We start from the raw sequence: 19,527 nt of genomic DNA, 5'->3' as shown, positions 1-19,527 counted from the left end.
GTCAGCAGTACAGGGCCAGTGCAGGACAGTCCTCTACAGCCTCCGCTCTTTTTCTTGCAGGAGTGATGCCATTTTGCTGTATGGACTTTGTGGTTGCAGGCTGTAAACCCGTGAATGGGCAACGCACAAAGATCTGCCTCTCTTTAAACAAGTACCCTGTCCAGTTTCACTGCTGTTGTGTAAAACAGAGTTTGGGTAAAATCCAGTTTTGCAGAATCCAGTTTCAATAACTGAAAGACAAAGAGAATTTCAGTGATGTTCAAAAATATGTTCAGTGTTCTTAGTGAATTTAAAAATAAGCTTTGTGTGTGATGTTTTCAAGTCCTCAGATTCTTGAATCCAGTTTTCTTTTTCCTCCTCTAATCTTTAATGGAATCAATGATTTTTCATTTAGACCCTTAGAAGGGCAATGTGAAAAATCTTGATCCCCAAAGGATATTATATTCTAACAGCTTACTGGAGTGAAAGAAAATGCACTTTTCTTTCCTGTGAAACAACACTATATTTTAGGAAATGAGCAGAAATTAAGGGTTTATTTGATACAGGCATGAGTGATCAAATCTGAATTAGGGTTTCTTGTTTTACCACTGATTCATTTTGTAACCTTGGTAAACTTCTCAGCCTTTTTAGTGTGTGTGTGTGTTTTCCATGACACTTTTAGAAATGAAACACTATATAAATCTGAAAGATTTTTGAAGATCTTTTTAGTATATTATGGTGTGTGTGACTACTTATTTGAGAAAGTTAGATCATAAGTTCTAAGGTGAGTGCAATGACAACCATATATATCATATTAGTTCCTTGTTATAGAACTTTTTTATATTTTTCTATTTTAGTAACTGGAATTCCCTGGTAGCTCAGCTGGTAAAGAATCCTGCCACAATGCAGAAGACCCTGGTTTGATTCCTGGGTCAGGAAGATCCACTGGAGAAAGGACAAGCTACCAACTCCAGTGTTCTAGGTGTCCTAGATTTAAAGGTAATTTCTTTTGTATAAAATTTAGTCACAGGAGTGGAACATCTCTTGAAAAATAGGTAATTAAATTCATGCAATGTAGAATTGTGAATACTTAGAAATATCTAATATTAATAGATTTTTCTTGTTTTATCTATTTTTATAAAAATCTTTCAGTTGAAAAATTGTGTCCTAATTATTTTAGTATGTTTGTAAATTTTTACTGTATTAGAGCTTGCTTTTGTTTATACCAAGGACACATATTTTATAGAATTGGAACATTTTTATTTTCCAATTATATTTATATTCCAGAGAAGAGGAAAAGGAAAATGAAACTGGAAAACCTAAATTAAAAATTGCTACTAAATCAAATCAGAAGTCATTTTTCACATAAACTAAAAGGCCTTTCCTCTGCAAAATAAACAAAATCTGATAAGAAATCTATAGTGACAAATAGCTTCTTTTCAAAGTATAGTACAATTGGCATTCAGTGTTTTTGGAAGTTGATTGTAAACAACTTTAAGTAAAGCGCTCCTATGACTTGGTTTTTGGTAAAGACTTTTATGAAGCATTGCAGAGAAAAATTCTTGTAGACTAATAACTGGAGAAGCACAATTTTGAGATAATGTTTTCCTTAGAAGTCAAGCTAATGTATATGCCTTCAAGAAGAGGTCTTTTTATTCAAAATGAGACCAAGCCTGAGAAAGATCTAATTATTAGTTGATATTTTATTTGCATGGAGCGCACCAGGCAGCCAGAGTGCAGATATATCCTAGAAACGATTCTCTGCTGATGTGAAAAATAGCCAGGGATGCTGGTGACTGTGCTAACTCCAGACTCCCAGCACATTTCCATTAGTCAGAGTTTTATAGATGGTGATCTGGTGAATGTCTGTTAAGTGCTTCTGCAGTACAGAAATCAGGGCAGTGGAGAGGAACACTAAAACCCTTCCTGCTGTCCTGTCATGTACAGGTTACAGCTCCAACTCAAGACTCTTAAAAAGGACCTGGCAATACAGATGCTTTTGTGGGACCAGGTCGGACCTGCATCATCTTCTGGCCTATGTGGATTATATTTATAATTTTCTTTCTTGTTTTTCTTTTAAAAAAATTTCTGGCCTTCTCTATTGTTATTATGTACTCTGTTGAGCCATTTATTCTCTTGTTTGTCTAGATCAGGGCTTCTCTAGAGTTGAAGTATGTCAGTCACTTGGAGATCTTGTTAAACTGATAGATTCTAGTTCAGTAGGTTTGGAGTGGGGCCTGAAGTTCTGTTTCTTTCATGCTTCTTAAATACTGTTGCTGCTGCTGCTATGTTGCTAGCCAATCTGAGCCTCGGCTACTCTATCTGCTTCTTAAATGCTTTCCCATAGTGTCCTAAGGTGTTTCTCATGGTAGATTTCCCTGAAGCACTCTTATAACTGCTACACATGACTACCCTTTTCTTCCTTATAGTGGTATCTTCTACCTTGACTTCTCTAGTTATAATTCTCCTGCCTACCACTCTGTTTGTTACTGTTTTCACGGGCTTCCCTGTGGCTCAGATGTTAAAGAATCTGCCTGCAATGTGGGAGACCTAGGTTCGATCCCTGGGGCAGGAAGATCCCCTGGAGACAGGAATGGCAACCCACTCCAGTATTCTTGTCTGGAGAATTCCATGGACAGAGGAGCCTGGTGGACTACAGACCATGGGGTCTCAAAGAGTCAGACATATCTGAGCGACTCACTTTCATGTTCACTTCATTCATTCCTCCACGCTGTAATTTAGTTTTGCTTGCTTTCTTGAACTTTTAAATGAATGGTATTAATGAAATAAAATCACAGGATGGCATCTTATGTGCCTGGCTTCTCTGCTCAAAATTATCCTTTGTGGGATTTATCTGTATTATTGTATACATTTGTTTTCTTTGCTGGATAGTATTCCACTGTAAGGATTATCACTCTGTCTTTTTGGACTCTTGATGGGTGTTTGGGTTGTCTTTAGCTCCTACCAATAATGTTGCAATAAACATTCTAGTACATATACTAGAATATCATTTTAGTTTGGTATTTACCTAGAAGTGAGACATTTGACCTATAAGGTATGAGGATTATATATATATATATATATGCAACTTTATGTAGTATTAAGTGCCAAAGAATTGATGCTTTTGAACTGTGGTGTTGGAGAAGACTCTTGAGAGTCCCTTGGACTGCAAGGAGATCCAACCAATCCATTCTGAAGGAGATCAGTCCTGGTATTTCTTTGGAAGGAATGACATTAAAGCTGAAACTCCAGTACTTTGGCTGCCTTATGCGAAGAGTTGACTTATTGGAAAAGACTCTGATGCTGGGAGGGATTGGGGGCAGGAGAAGAAGTGGATGACAGAGGATGAGATGGCTGGGTGGCATCACCGACTCAATGGAAGTGAGTTTGAGTGAACTCCAGGAGTTGGTGATGGACAGGGAGGCCTGGCGTGCTGCAGTTTATGGGGTCACAAAGAGTCGGACACAACTGAGCGACTGAACTGAACTGAAGCTGTTTTTCAAAGTGATTAAATCATTTTATTGACACAACTTCTGGGTATGAGTTCCTGTTGCTGTATAATCTTATCAACACTTACTATTGCCTATTTTTAATTTTGGAAAGTCAGGTTGTATAAATGGCATCTGCTGTCGTTTTAATTTGCTTATTACTGAAGTTAAACACTGTAAAATATGCTTATTGGTCAGTTATAATATCCTCTTCTGTAAGACTGTTCAAGTTTTCTATCAGTGTGTCAGCCATTATCTTACTGCTTTGTAAAAGCTATTTTGCGTGTATGTGTTGTAAATATTTTCTCCCACCTGCGGCTGTCTCACTGTATTTCTCTGGATACACAAAAATTCTTAAGTTAACGCAGTTGAAATAAGCAATGTTTAATTTTAAAATTCATGTTTTTTTGGTCATATTTAGGAAATCTTTTCCTATTCTAAAGTCCTGTAGCCTTATATTATCTTCTAGAGGCTTCATAAGTTTGTTTCATTTTAAGCTTTTACTATACTTGAAATTATTGTGTATTTATGAAGCAGGAGTGAAGCTTAAAATACTTTTCCATACAGATATCCAGTTGACCCAGCACCATTTATTGAAAAGGCCCCTTTTTCCCATACTGCTGGTACACATATAAACATGGGACTGTCTATGGGCTTTCTACTGTGTTTAATTGATCTCTGTTTAAAAATCCTAGTGCCAGTATTTTGTAACACGTTGTATTCATTATAGCTTTCTTTTGAGTCTTGATATTGGGTAAAGTAAGTTCTCCCATCTTGTTTGTATTCAGGAGTGCCTTAACTGTTCTTGTCTGTTTGCATTCATGTATAAATTATCTGTAACTTTATCTGTATCTTAACTTTATCATGTATAAAGTATCTGTCAATTAAAAAATAGTTGGGATATTTGTTAGAGTTCAATCTATAGATAAATTTGAAAGAAATGACATCTATACTACATGAATCTTTCAATCTATAAATATGTTGTATACCTCTATTTATTTAGGCTTCTTTAACTTGTTTCAGTAACGTTTTAGTGTTCGTGTAGAAGTTCTACGTGTAAATTATTAAATTTATTCCTAACTTTTATTCTTCCATAAATAGAATTTTTAACTTCCCTTGCCTTAGAATATATTTTTTTATCAGTTATTTTTGTTATAATGTTTTAAAATTATAAATGTAAATGGTATTTTTTAACAATTAAATTTTCTTTGTTGCTAATATAATTTCGATCTACTTATATTGTAATATTTGCTGGTAAATTTTTTTAGATATAAAATAAGCTTAGATGTGTATTTTTTGAAGAGGTAGGTCAAAGCCTATCATAACATAATTTGAGCTTATTATTCCATATTTTAGTCACCTGTTCCTACTTATTTAGATTTGTGCATTTGTAATAAAAGTTCATATTTTCTACAAGCCCTGTTCTTAGGCATCTGCAGTGAAATATAAGACATTTGATCCATAGCTGGCTCCTCCTCAAAGAGGTAAGGGTTAGTAATGCCAATAAAAGCAATAAACAGTTTTATACTCCTCCTGATGGATTCCTGCATCAGGTGATTGGACATATAGCAATAATAAATTCGGGTATAAACACATCAGTATATTCTGATTCTGCACTAAAATATGGACCTAGAGGACCAATATGTGTAGATTTAAAGAGAAATGTGTCATGATTTAAAAGAAATCGTAGGAGAATAAACATAATAAAATATAAAATCTTAATTATGTACCTCAATGACTTTTTATAAACTTTAATTATATTTTATAATAAAATATATTAAATATATTTTATATATCCATGTAGCCCCAGCACATATTAAAATAAATTTACAAGACTACAGAAGTTTATCTTTTGCCTCTTCACCAATTGCATCCTCTAGAGAAAATTACCATTCTGAATGCTGTCTCTGATATATGATACTTGGGTATCATATATTGTCATTTTTTAATGCATTGCTGTATTTGCTTTAAAATATTTTGTTTAGAGTTCTTAAAATTTATGTTCTAGCTGGTGAAAAATTTCTTTTGCTGTCCTTTTTTATCTTGTTAAATATTTTTCAGTTTATTGAGATATATTTGACAAATGCAGTTCTTTTAATAATATATTTGCACGATGATTTCATATACCTATCCATTGCAAAAAGATCCCCACAACTGAGTTAATATATTTATCACATCACATATGTATCCTTATTTTTTCTTTTACTGTTCTTATCAGTTGCATTATCCTTATAAACCAAAGTTAATTTTACCCCACGAAATGAGATAGGTAGTTTTCTCCTATTTTTTTCTTCTCTGAAAATATAGTATAAAATAGAAATTATTTACATCTCCACAGACTAAATTTCTTTATTATTTATTATATTATTCAGATTTTTTTTCTTGGATCCAATTTAACATATTTTCTAGAAAATTATTTAGTTTAATTTTGAAATACTCATTTAAAGTTTTAAAATAATCCCATTGTGGGTTTTAAAATTTTTTAAAGAATTTCTCATATTATATATTCTGTCTCTTCTTATTTGGTTTTCTCAGTTCTCTTAGAATGCTGTATATCCATATTCCATATTTTCTGTTTCTCTGTGGAACACTGACATACTCTTTCGCAATTTTAATTGCAGAGTAGCTAAATCCAGTGCAGTGGAAGCTGCACATTTTTACTGCCTAAGGGAATGCATAGCAGTATGAAAGGAAAAGCAGTGTACCACACATCTTCCCTGATGAGTGTTACTTTGGGTAATTGTTGTACCAGAGTCATTATGTCAAGTTCACAGTAAATGTTAACAAAATTTCCAGCTGACTCTAATAAGAAAAATGAAAATTCTAGTACAGTTAATGGAAAGATTAAGAAGACTAAGGAAAAAAAGAAGCATTTCAAACAGGAAGCCAGTGGTAGTGGTAGAGTGACTACTCAATGATACACAAAAAATGAAAAAGAAAAAAAGAAATGAGAGTGATGAAATATGGTCAGTGTTACAGTTCTCCAGGTGGACCATTCCAACAGACAGTCAAGTCCAGAAAGAAGGGAGGAAGGAGGCTCAACACTCTAAAGGAAGAGTGTTAGTGGCTTACTGACTAACACGACTGTTAGTTGAGTCTGACTCTTTGACCCCATGGACTGTAGCCCGCCAGGCTCCTCCGTCCATAGGGATTCTGCAGGCAGGAATACTGGAGTGGGTTGCCTGTCCCTCCCCAAGGGGATCTTCCCAACCATGAAAGAGGAACATGAGGAAACCTTTCTGAGCAGGAGGTGAGTGAGCATAGGGATTAGAAGCTGAGGACCTCCTGGTGGAACACAATTTGGGACAATTGTGTTCTTATCAGTTACTTTGTGAGAGTGAAGATGTTACGGGCCGCAAAGACTGTGCCTTGAGAAGTGAGAGGAAAACTGAGAAGACTTAACAGAGAGCGGAAGCCCTCTCTTATTTTTGCTTGACTCCCCTGCGAGCGCTAGCCTTCTGTTTCGGCTCCAAGGGTATTTTCATGTTTACACTCAATGCACCATCTGTTATTTTGCTGCCTGACTCATTATAAATCCCCCTATGTGTTGGAGCAACTGAAATCTCTGTCCTTTTACCCTTTCTGGGAGTGAACATTGTGAAGAGCTAGGAATTCAGGGCTGAAGGCAATTTCACTCCCTGATCCAGCTGGTTTGATGGGCTAGGTCACACGGGGTGATTGTGACTGCCTGCATCTCCAGCTGCTGGTCGTCAGCGGGTTGCTGCAGGCTTCTGCCTGGCCTGGCTAACGAGGGGTTGCTTTGGAACGGTGTAGAACCAAATGCAGCAGTGGATACTGGAGGAATGTGCCCAACACCTTGCTCTAAGGGATAAGTAAACTGGGACTTTTCACAAGCATCCCAATTACTTGGGATGTAGGCATTGGAGGCCTCCTCTTAACCATATTATCAATACTGAAGTGTAGCAAAAAAAGACAGGGAAATGAAGCCTGAGCTCCTCTTTCTTAATAAATGCTTAGAGTCTCTGAACAAATTTTCCCAAGTCAATGTAAAGATAAATGTTTGCTTTCAAATGATAAACTCATGTAGAGGAGAACTAGGGAAGGAAGGGATTAAAAGACTATTGGTAACAAATTTTGCAATTAGAGTGTAAGTTGAAGCTTCTTTATGCATATTCTTTAGATTAAGCCTTTTATTTTTCTGTAGGACTGGATAAAGGAATACAAATCGTAAGAAGCTAAGCGTTTCTAATCTAATGACCTTAGTTTTAAGTCCAGAGTTTGTCTCATCTTTGAAAGATTAAATATTTATCCTCCAGTTGTTATTCTCTAAGAATTGTACTTCCTGTTTGTGAGAGAGACAGGCCAAAAACCTGATAAGTTGGACTTGGCAGTCCAGTAGTTAAGAGTCTGCCTTGCAAGTGCAGGAGAAGTGGGTTCAGTCCCTGGTTGAGGAACTAAGATCCCACATGCCTTGGAGCAGCTAAGCCCCAGCCACAACTAGAGTCTGTGCACTGCAACGAAAGATCCCACATGTTGCAACTAAGAAGCTCCCGCAACAAAGACTGGACACGGTCAAATAAATATTAATTTTTTTTTTAATTTCAAAATTTCCCTTTTGAGATTTTGACATATATATAAAGTACACATTATATATAATATATATTACAGTGACATATATAAATGCACAAGTGTATACACTGATTTATATATTTATAGGTGCTTCTAAATTTATATAATGCATTCTCCTCATTGATCTCTGTATAAACCTTTCTTTGTTGTCTTCCCAGGGGTAGAGTGAGCTAGTATACATTGAGTGATTGAGTCAAATGCTTACACATTTTCCTCAGGGTCAGAACCAGGTATTTTGGTCCAAAGGTTTAGAGAATGCTGCTTAACCGGAGGATAAACATTTGATCTTTGAAAGATGAAAGAAACTCTGGAGCATAGTATAAAGAGATGACGTTGTCATGAAATTCTCCCAGATGATCATGTTCTACCAAAAAACTGTCTTTAGTTCATTGAATTTTCTAGTTTTGATCTGAGATAATTTTCTCTGAAATGGTAGAAGGATATGTCAGCCTCTGAAGACATGCATATCCTGTAAGAGTGATAGGAGTCATCAAATTAGTTTTGCCTGTTGATAATCTCTGGCTCCCACCTCCTTGCCGTATTACTGTGTAACTATTTTTTCACTCAAGAATTCTATGATACTTTCTGGCCATCAGAGACTTTCCAAAGTCCTAGGAAAGCAGCACATTTCCTTGACTGGAACAGAAACTTAGTTCTCATTTTCTTATTGCTTAATTTCTTAGTTCCAGATCAACAGAAAGCAATAAAAATAACCAGTAAACTAAACAAAAAAATATATGTATATCTTAGTGTCTAATGAATTAGACTGTATTTTTAGTAGACAGATGGCATTGTGAATTCTGATACTTGCTAGTGTGCCTTCTGTGTGCCATTCTGAAGAGTAAAAAATTAACAGAAGCATTTCTGTACTTTAAGCAACATCAGCAGGAGTGTGAAGTAATTCTTCCTTTCAGTCTGCTCAGCTTGTGCTTGGTTAGTCTATTATGCTATATAAAGACTCTGGAAAAAAGCACACTTCAAGTGTGGTGTCTGGCACATCCCAGACTGGGAAAGGATACTAGACTGTTTGCTCAAGGATATGATTTTGCCCTTTGTCTTAATTAGCAGTTGAAAGATTGCAAGGCATAAAAATGGGGTGACATAGAAAAATAAATGCATGTTCACCTGCAGCCAGCAGTGTTCTAAAGTATTTTCTCTCCTTCTGAAACTGACATAGTCATGCTAGCAAAAGAATGATCTGATTTAAATGTGAGAGAAAATGTATGAACCAGAAATATAGTACTTCACATAAATATGAAGATCTTTCCATGAACCACATTGAATTCTTTACTCTCTACATCTTCTTTTTATTAAAGTCACAGTTGAGTAATGTGATTATTCTGAATTTATTTTAAAAAGAGAAAGCACTGCCTCTGACCTTTGAAAACCATAAGACACCGCAGATATTGTCAGTATTGTTATTTTGGTTTTTAATTATTATTACTGGAGATGAGATTGTGTCTAGGATCAGATTAGAATCTGATGACGTCCAAAGGTTAGTGAAGGCTGGATATCACACCATTAAGTGGAATTGCAAAAAGTGACATTCAGTATTCAAATAGCCTTTATTAAACATTTCTTCTATGACATGACTATTTGGCATTTATCTCTAAGTAGCATTACCAATTTAGCAGAAAGCAAATCAAAATGAAGCAAACCAACAACCAGAACAGGCTGCCCAGTTAAATTTAAATGTGAATTTGAGATTAGCAGTGAATTACTTTATAATCATATTCTGATTCCAGTATTATTCAAATACTGCATGGACATATGTAAATTAAATGATTTGTTTACCTGAAATTCGTATTTAATTGAGCATCCTGAGTTTATCTGGCAACCTTGTTTCAAAGATAAAAGTTGTAATCTCTGAGAAACTTAGTGTATTGAGGCAGTCAGTGTGTATATATTACTTGTTGGAGACGCAGTAGAAATGAAGCAACATGCTTTATGCACACAGAGGAAGGTGTAACTAACTTGGGTGACTCAGCCCTTGATTTTTTTCGTCCTTGCTAGAAAAGTACCTACAGCCTGCTCAAAGATAATTTGCTGTCCTCCAGTTCTACATGAAAGTGAAAGTGAAATTTGCTCAATCATGTTCGACTCTTTGTGAGCCCATGGACTATACAGTCCATGGAATTCTCCAGGCCAGAATACTGGAGTGGGTAGCCTTTCCCTTCTCCAAGGGATCTTCCCAACCTAAGACTGATTTTTCTCACCAGATCTACTCCTGGTAAGGTAAAGTTCTCAAAAACAACACACAACTGGAAGTCAATAAGTAGTCAGTTCATCTCATCTGACCAAGTTTCCAAATCTCCCTTCCCTGGGTTTGTGGCTTCTGAAGTCCTGTGACAGCAAATACTGATCTTAAGTAACATTGAGTACAAAAGCAAACATTTCTAACTGATCTGGAAGTTGTTTCTGGTGACTTATTTCTTACTGTTAAGAAATGGATGGTGCTATTAGAACTACATGTTTCTCTTTTTATCACCAACACCCACCAGTCCTGGCTGAGTCCCTATCCAAATGCTGAATTTTTGTCATGAACTCCTAACCTCCAGATTGTTGACCTTCAGAGAGGTGGAAGTAGCCTGGAGCTAGACTTAGAATCTCTGAATTCTAGCCTTTTCTTTGGTTAATTTGCTACATGGCTGGATTCTAAATTAAATTAGTTGAAAAAGATGCTTTCTAAGGATTTTTGCAACTTTAGGAGTTCATAGCTTTAAAATTAAGAAATACAGACCTAGCCCTCTATTTATCCTTGATTTAAAGCTGGCGTCCCCAAACTCAAATGCCTGCAGGGGTTAGTTTGCTAACTAAACAAGCGATAGGCCAAATGGAGTCCACCATGACTTGGAGCACACATGCAGCTTCAGACGGGAGGTGACTCATCAGCTCCAGACAGTGGTTATGATGAGGGCCTTTTTAGCTAGATCCTGAAAAGTCAGCCAGATATTTACAGAAGCTGAAAATATATATTATTACATGAAATTTTCTCATTATTAGATGAGAGTAATTAACAAAATAATTTTAAAAACTGAAGAAAAATTCCACTTTGTAGATGTGGTTTTTAGACCTTGAGTTTGTCTCTGATAAAAGCATCATTATACATCTATAAGTGTTTTTTCTTTAACCCCGGGATTCAAATCACTGCAGTTTCTTGCCATTCATTGCCTTATATTATGGAGTAATATGCAGATTTTAAACAAATACTCTAGAATTTGCATGTGTATATTAGTGTTGTCTTCTTCCAATTAGTTATTTTGTAGTAGTAATTATGATTAACATCTGCTGAGCATTCATTTGTTCCAGATTTTGTTCTAAGTATATATATATATTTTTTTTATCTTTATAAAACTTTATTAGATAAATGTTATTATTAATATTATCCCATTGCACAATGTTTCACTTGATCCTTGCTCTTTAACAAACTACCCCCAAACTTAATGACTTAAAACAACAATTTGTCAATTCTAATGATTCTCAGATTGGCAGTCTGGGTAGTTCTTCTGATACCACCTGGGAACATTCATGTTCCTGCCATCATCTGATGGCTCAAATGAGGCTGGAGTAACCAAGATGGCCTGAATTTTGTGTCTGGCTATTGACTGTCAGCTAGGGTATCACATGTCTTCTCCACAGGATCTCTCATCCTTCAATAGGCTAGATGAGGCATCTTCATAGCATGATGGTCTGATTTCAAGGAGGTAAAAATGAAAACTGCAAAGTCTCTTAATTCCTAGACCTTTAACTTGGATAATGTCACCTACTTGCATTACAGTCTGTTGGACTAAGCAATTGATAATGCTAGCCCAGATTCAGTCTGGGGGAAGACTCTATAAGGACATACATTTAGAAAGGTGTATTTTATCCAATGTTGTTCTGTAACAATCTACCATATACAGACAGCTAAACTGAGACATGGAATGTTGAGTAACTTGCCTTAGATCATCCCATCTGTAAGTAGCAGATGGTTTTACAAATCTGTATAGTACTCTGACTTTCGGCCAGAAGCTGTAATACCATTGCTATTTATTCATTGTAACTTTCTTGAAGGATAACACTTATTTAGAGATATGTTTTTGTATCTTTGTTTCTAAAGTCACCTTATAATTTTTCATGGAATGCCTATTTACTTAAAAAAGCTCCCTAGGGAAAGTTTTAAACAATTACAATTAATACGTAATATTCTGCACTTTGGTTTAAATGCCAAGAAAGAAAAAAAATACAGATTGACATTTAGATCTTCATTTTTACTTTTATAGATAGAAAAAGTGAGTTAAATGATGTAGAATCAATTGCATCCATTTGTTCTATCTAGAATAAAGTGAGGAAGGGGGAAAAGGATGGTAGTATATTTATCTTCTGTTTTAAACCATAACCATAGATAATTCTAAGAAATACATTATATAAATGTGTCTTCGGTGGAGGTAGTGTGTCTTCAATGAAGGTAGGTGTGCATTTTGAAACTTGAATATTTTATTGGAAATGATTTCTCTAAGCAAATAAAGATTTCATATCCTAGAAAATTAAATTGCTGACCAACATGTCAGATTAGACCAATATGATATTATTTCTTAATATCCTAGGGAAGATATTGGGATATTTAATTCAGGATAAAAGGAGTATTCCTTGGTAAGATTGACTAAATGTTCTATTTTGAGACACTAATCAGTCTACAAAGTTTAGTTAACAATACTTTATTTAAAGTACTCAAAAGTTGACCTAACTTTTCTTTATCAAGTCTTAGGAAAACTGGCTTCACTTTAATAGGTCATCAGTTATTTATAAACTGCTTGCTTTCTCCACCAGTATTGCATTTTTGGGGAGTGTGATTCTATTTTGATTCGTATATAGGGGAACAAACTCATTGAGAGTTACATTGACATCGGTTTAATAAGAACATGAAAAAGTAGAAAATTTCTAGGGCTATAAGGAATTGTCAAGATTTCTGAGATATCAGAGTTCACAATTTAAGTCAAAGACACATTATTTATTCACTTCTTGGAGATGAGAAAGCTTATACTCCTAGGGTAAAATAGTAGAACAATCAGTGGCTCTGTGTTCTCATTCCAGTGTTACAACTGACAGCGTTGAATTTGTCGAATAACTTTCCTTTACTTCAGTTTCTATCCTTTATAATGGCCGTAAATACCTGAGCTTGCCTTAGGCACAGAGCATGATATTTTTGTTCTTCCATAGATTTAAAATAGCCTCCTCAAGTGACTGGGGGGACAGTTATAGGGCTCTTCATGGCGTTGCTCTGGTCCTACCTGTGTGTCATCGGTGGTGAACAGTGATGGGTGGAGGTCAGATGCAGATCAAGGTGGTGGTACTGGCCCTTTTGAAATTGGAAGAGTGAACAGGGTCCCCACAATGGACAGAATGGGGTGAATAGGCCATTTTCCACCCTCCACCGCTTTGTGAGTTTCTGCTCTCTCGTGGAAAAGTCTAGATGCTTCCAACCTGTGAACTTAATTTATGACTGAGGCAGATATGTTTTCTTATCAGAACAATAACCTGAACTCTAATTTTTTTTTAATTAGAAACTATGATTTGGTCTCATTATTATAGAAAACTCAATCTAGTGTACAAAACTCACACTTAGATTGCAAGAGATACTTAACAGATTTTGAGGGAAAACGGTGTAGATGCTTCAGCGGTTAAAAAAAAAATCATGAAAACACCAGAAATCTTTCAACTAGTATTAATTATTCATTTATTCAGCAGCTACTGATAAAACAATTGTTTTATTTGGAGTACTAAATTTGACATTGGCGATACAGTTTTAAACAAAACAGAACACAGTCTCCAGGTTCATGGGGCTTGCACATGAGATGCTGCTTGCTTCCGAAGGAGAAGTCTAATCCTTGCCAACATCAGTTGAATGAAAACCATCACCAGGATCCAGTGAATAATAGTCATCATGTAATGTAATTCTAAACTACATCATAATAAATGTGGCAGTATATATACAGAGAATGTTTTGTTTTATGTAACAGAGATATGTACTACAGTTTATTACAGCCTCCATGCAAATTATTTTTGCTGAGGTATTTCAAAGGACCAGATTTAGGAATAAAAAAGAAAAACAGCTGTATTTATTTGCATATATTTGCATGAATGCTGCACATCCCATCCTTCACTGGAAATTAGAATTTTAAAAAGTTACCTCCGAAGTGTGATTTTCAGAGTTTTCTTTTCTCAATACCGACTTAGAAACCTATTCATGGTTTCCCAAGTATCCACACTTTGGGCTTGAAATACATATTTAAAAGCTTTTCCTCACTGGCCATATTAAAAAGATACAGTGTTTATCTTTTGTAAATGTCCTAGATGTGCAAACCTGCTGAAATCTGAGCCCAGAGAAAGGAATAGCCAGAGTAGTTATAGAGTATCTAGTGCTGGGGAGGATGAAAGATAAAATAGTGATCCCACATTATATCTTTCTTCCTAATCAGATTCAAAGATGTGATTCCATTTTTAAGTCCCTTTGTATTGAGACAAAGTAACTAGCCTTCAGTGTATTTTGAGTCGTTTAGAGGGTCGGACAGGACTGAGCGACTTCACTTTCACTTTTCACTTTCACACATTGGAGAAGGAAATGGCAACCCACTCCAGTGTTCTTGCCTGGAGAATCCCAGGGACGGCGGAGCCTGGTGGGCTGCCGTCTATGGGGTCGTACAGAGTCGGACATGACTGAAGCAACTTAGCAGCAGCGGCAGACTTTCACTGATGGTCATTCCTTGTTTTTTTTTTTTTTCCAATCATGATGTAATAGTCAACAACAATAACAATAATAGGTATCATATATCATTTCCTTGATGTATGCCAGTCCCTTTGCTAAGTGCCTTTATCATTTTATTTAATTGATAGAAAAATTCTATGAGGTGGGCAGTATAATTATATTTATGTCCAGATAAAAAATCTGAAATTCACAGAAATAACCTGAACAAAGCCATAGAGTTAATAAGTAGGCTAGCCAAGATTCAAACTAGACCTGCCTGATTCCAAATATCTGGACATTCACTTCTGTTTACCCTCCTGAGAAAAGCAAACAATAGGCAATAATTAAAATAGAACAAATCATGCATGTAAGAAAAACAAACCCAAACCATTAAGATAGAGATATGGTTAATATACATGTAATTTATGTATGTAAAGACACAATTCTTTATATAAATTTTAGTATTCTTTCAGAAATATATTTTGTTTTTCAGTTGCTAAGTTGTGTCCAACTCTTTGGGACCCCATGTTCTGCAGCATGCCAGGCTTCTCTGTCCTTCAGTATCTCCCAGAGTTTGCTCAAATTCATGTTCATTGAGTCAGTAATGCCATCCAACCATCTGATCCTCTGCTGCCCTCTTCTTTTGCCTTCAATCTTTCCCAGCATCAGTGTCTTTTCCAACGAGCTGGCTCTTCGCATCAGGTGGCCGAACTATTGGAGCCTCAGTATCAGTCCTTCCAATGAATATTCAGAGTTGATTTCCTTTAGAACTGACTGGTTTGATCTCTTTACAGTCCACGGGACTGTCAAGATCTTGATTCCAGCTTGTGATTCATCCAGGCTGATGAAACATATTTAATAGATAGTAAAATAGATTAAAAAATTCTCACCCTCTTTATTGAAAGCAGCAGTTCTAAAAAAAAGCAAAATCTAACTGATTGTAGTTTTTTAAAAAAGCAAAATCTAAATGAGCCAAGCGTTGGGAAGGCAGTGTATCTCTAATACTAATCCACCTGCCTGCCTCTTTGTCACTGGTTTTTCAGATCGTAATAAAGCACACCCACTGCTGCACCTGAGAGTTCCAAAACTTAGTAGTAGCCATCCATAATCCTTAAAATAGGAGAATCATAAAATTCACATGTTATAAAGAAGAAAATTAAAATAAGATTGCAAATCTAGGACTATTCCATTATGGCTTGATTTTTAGCCCTTTAAATCATTTTGCTTCAAAAGAAAGTGACAGTTTTCATAATTTAGGAACTAGTTGATTTTCTTGCACACTATGCTCAGACATATTAAAAATATGTTCTTGTTTAAATCTGAATGTTCTTGAAAAAATATAACAGCAATCACTAGCCTGAGAAAAGGTATGACTATCCTAAAGAAACATTGCTTTAACATCTTCAGTGCTTCCAAACCTACAGTTGTCTTCTCTATCAAGTCAGAAATATGGGTTCAACTTAGTCCACAGTCTGACTTCCCTATACATGTCTCACCTTCTTTCCTTTCAATCAGGCTAGCATCTTACCTCTGACACTGGCATACACATCCAGTTCCTGCCTCACACCATTGCTTATGTTATAACACACAACGTTTATCTATAATATTGATACAATGCTTTTGCTCCTTTCCTTTACCTACTAAAGATTCAGTGTAAGTCTAAAGATTCAGTGTAAGTCTTACCTGCTACAGAAGACACATTCTGTAGAGTCCTTTTATAAGTCTTGGTACACTTATAATCATTAGCTTATTGTCTTGTGTGTATTCTGTGCCTCAAACCGACCTTGCTAAACTCTGCTCTGTGGTGCTAGGATGGACATATGTGACCAATATTGGGTCTTGCCATCAGGTTCCTGCCTACAAAAGGCGCTAGAGGCAGACAGGAAAGCGGGAGGTGGTAAGATGGACACAGTCCTTCCTGTCAGCCTCGTTAAGGAGCAGCTTTGATTTAGCTTTTGTTCCACACCCCAGGCCATGCTCATAGATGTTGAGAGTGAAATACTAGGACCAGCCAGGCAGTAACACCCACCCCGCTCCCCACCAGAACTTCCCCCCGCCCCGCCCCCGACCAAACCCCAGCCCAGAGATAGTAGTTCCAGGTCTCTGGGATCCCTCCTGAGACCTGTGAGGTGGCCTCCATCAATAGTAACTGCCCCTCTCTCACAGGTTTTCCAAGATTCTAGGTTATGATAAGCCCATGCTCTTCCTTTTATCCCAGTCCAGGGGCGTTACCTAGGAATCCCTGTATCCCTGCTTGTTGTCTTCCCAGGCCTCCAGGAATTTCCCCTGTTAAAATGCTGGCATGGCTTTTCTGTTCATGACTCTGTTCTGACTGAAACACTCCTGAAAATGAACTTGAAATAAGTTCAAAAGACATTAAAAATGTGAATAATGACAGCACCACTTGAATATTATACAAGAGAAAAGACAGTACAGTGTTTTAAACTGCAGGCTTTGAAGTTTGACAGACCAAGTCAATCCTGGGCCAGTTACTTGGTATGATGTGACCCTGACATTTTGAAATATCTGTTTCCACACAGCTAAAATAGGGAAAATGCTTATTTTCTTGGGCAGATATCAACAGTGAATAAAAGAGTAGATGTCAAAAACTTAGAACAGTGTCTGGCGTGTAATAAGTATACAATAAGTTGTATTTAACACGTTAGAAGTGAAGAAAAGTTGACTAAATTAAAAGTGAATATGTGTGTTCAGGTTGATTAAAAGTCATACATTTATATTCTCTCTGTCTGTGTGTATGTGATGTTTCCCTTTAAGGACTAATAGATTGTTGTATTATCATTAATACTAGATATTCAAAAGGATTACTGTCTTAATTTTTGGAAAACTTAGCATTGAAATTGAATTCTAAAATCTATCTAGTGAAGGCTCATTCACATATGTGATAGTTCTTGTCTTCCACTTTACTTGATTCTCACTGTCTTTTTCTATTTTCCATTTAAATAAATTCTTTCAGTTCATATCCTCCTTCTCTATGTTAGGCATTTATTTGTATTTTTTCAAGCCTTCAGTCTCTGTCCACCATCAAGTTAGCAAGTATAAATCATGATGTTTGTTGGTTACTTTATCTTTACACCTTGCTAGATTTATTTCAAATAATTCTTTGGTGCAATTCACTGAAATAAACTAGTACTCCAATTCTCATTCACATTTGATCTAATCATTCTTGACAGCCCCTCCTCCATAGTTTTTCATAGGAATGGATAAACTGCATCATACAGACAATAGTTTGAATTTTGGCACTTTTAATTTTTTTTTAAGTTTCCAGAAGTATATATTATGAGCCTCAATACTCATGACAAACTTGTTGTAGGATTATACATATTTTACAAATAAAGGAACAGTGATATTTTAAGTACCCTTCTCAAGGTCAGATACATTTATTGGAAACCAGTGAAGTCTTCTTTCTCATCATGTAACGTCATTTGATTATCTGCTCCATGAACTCTTAAGGTTACATAAGTATGAGGCATTCCTCCTCGACTTCTACAGTCATTGACTTTTACAGTCATTTATAGGTTTTAAAGAAATGATTGAACCAAACTTTATTTATGTTCAGTTTCTCTACTTTTATGTCTTGTTCTCAGTTTGAGGGTCAAAGTAAGCAAAACTGAGCATGTCTGAATCATCTGGGAGATTTTCGTTTTGCCCTTGATTTTGGAGAGTGTGTGTGCATTTGAGGGGTAACTGAGGGGTGAAGACAGGCAGGGCTCTGGACCGCTGTGTTAACAGTTGACACATGAACCTATGGGATGTCCTTTCCTAAAAATGTTTTTAAACTAGACTCTTTTGTTGCCTAAACTGGGTTTAAGTATTCTTGATTAAAGTTAGAGAAACCAGTTTATATTAAAACAATTTAAGATACACACACCCATGCTAATGTGTAATCTGCTTGAATATTGCTCTTCTGTAAGGGTTTCAGAATACATTTCCAAGATCAAATATTCATGAAAATGATTCATTTTGCTAGTTAATTTTTATCAGTTATTCAAAGAGCCAGATGAATAACAATACAACGAATAGGATAATAAGATGCCATCTGTGAGGCATTGCGGTATGGTTAGAAATAGACTCAACTGAAGATGAAGCAGTTTAGGTTCTCTTCCCATCTTCATTATTCATTGGTGTTTTTTTTTTTTTTTGGCCTTTGGAAGAGAAGTGCTTTCAGTATATTATTTATCACATCTGTTAATTGAGGTGAATGAATGATATGGTGGATGAATAAAATTAGTGCTGAATACTCCAGTACTTTGGCCACCTTGTGCAAAGAGTTGACTCATTGGAAAAGACTCTGATGCTGGGAGGGATTGGGGTCAGGAGGAGAAGGGGACGACAGAGGACGAAATGGCTGGATCGCATCACCGACTCGATGGACGTGAGTCTGAGTGAACTCCGGGAGTTTGTGATGGACAGGGAGGCCTGGCGTGCTGCAGTTCAGGGGTTCGCAAAGAGTCGGACACGACTGAGCAACTGAACTGAACTGAACTGACCACAGCACTAATTCTCTATAATTTAAACTAAAAAATAGGTTTTCAACTACCAGATAAGTTCAGAGACTTTCACGGACGTAACTGTCAAAACCCTGTTAACATGCAGAAACCACACACAGTGATACACACATAGGGCTGGTTTTATGGGTTCACGTAAGTGAAAGGTATAAATGATTATTTGTTATGATACATATTTTATATTTATCTCCATCTCTGTCTCTACCTCTCTCTCTTGGTA

At 36.1% G+C, this 19,527-nt stretch overlaps 1 long non-coding RNA gene across 1 annotated transcript in view; it reads left to right on the top strand.

Annotated features, from left to right (window-relative positions):
* The first annotated feature begins 840 nt into the window (after positions 1 to 840).
* Positions 841 to 19,527, top strand: part of LOC133240132 (uncharacterized) — a 166,411-nt gene continuing 147,724 nt past the window's right edge. The window contains exon 1 of the long non-coding RNA XR_009734124.1: positions 841 to 978. This is a non-coding gene — a long non-coding RNA (uncharacterized LOC133240132). The remainder of the gene's footprint in view (positions 979 to 19,527) is intronic.

This window comes from Bos javanicus, chromosome 27 (genome assembly GCF_032452875.1).
Source record: "Bos javanicus breed banteng chromosome 27, ARS-OSU_banteng_1.0, whole genome shotgun sequence".
Lineage (NCBI taxonomy): Eukaryota > Metazoa > Chordata > Mammalia > Artiodactyla > Bovidae > Bos > Bos javanicus.
Note: the sequence above shows the minus strand (reverse complement) of the source record. Positions and strands in the feature narration are given on the sequence as shown.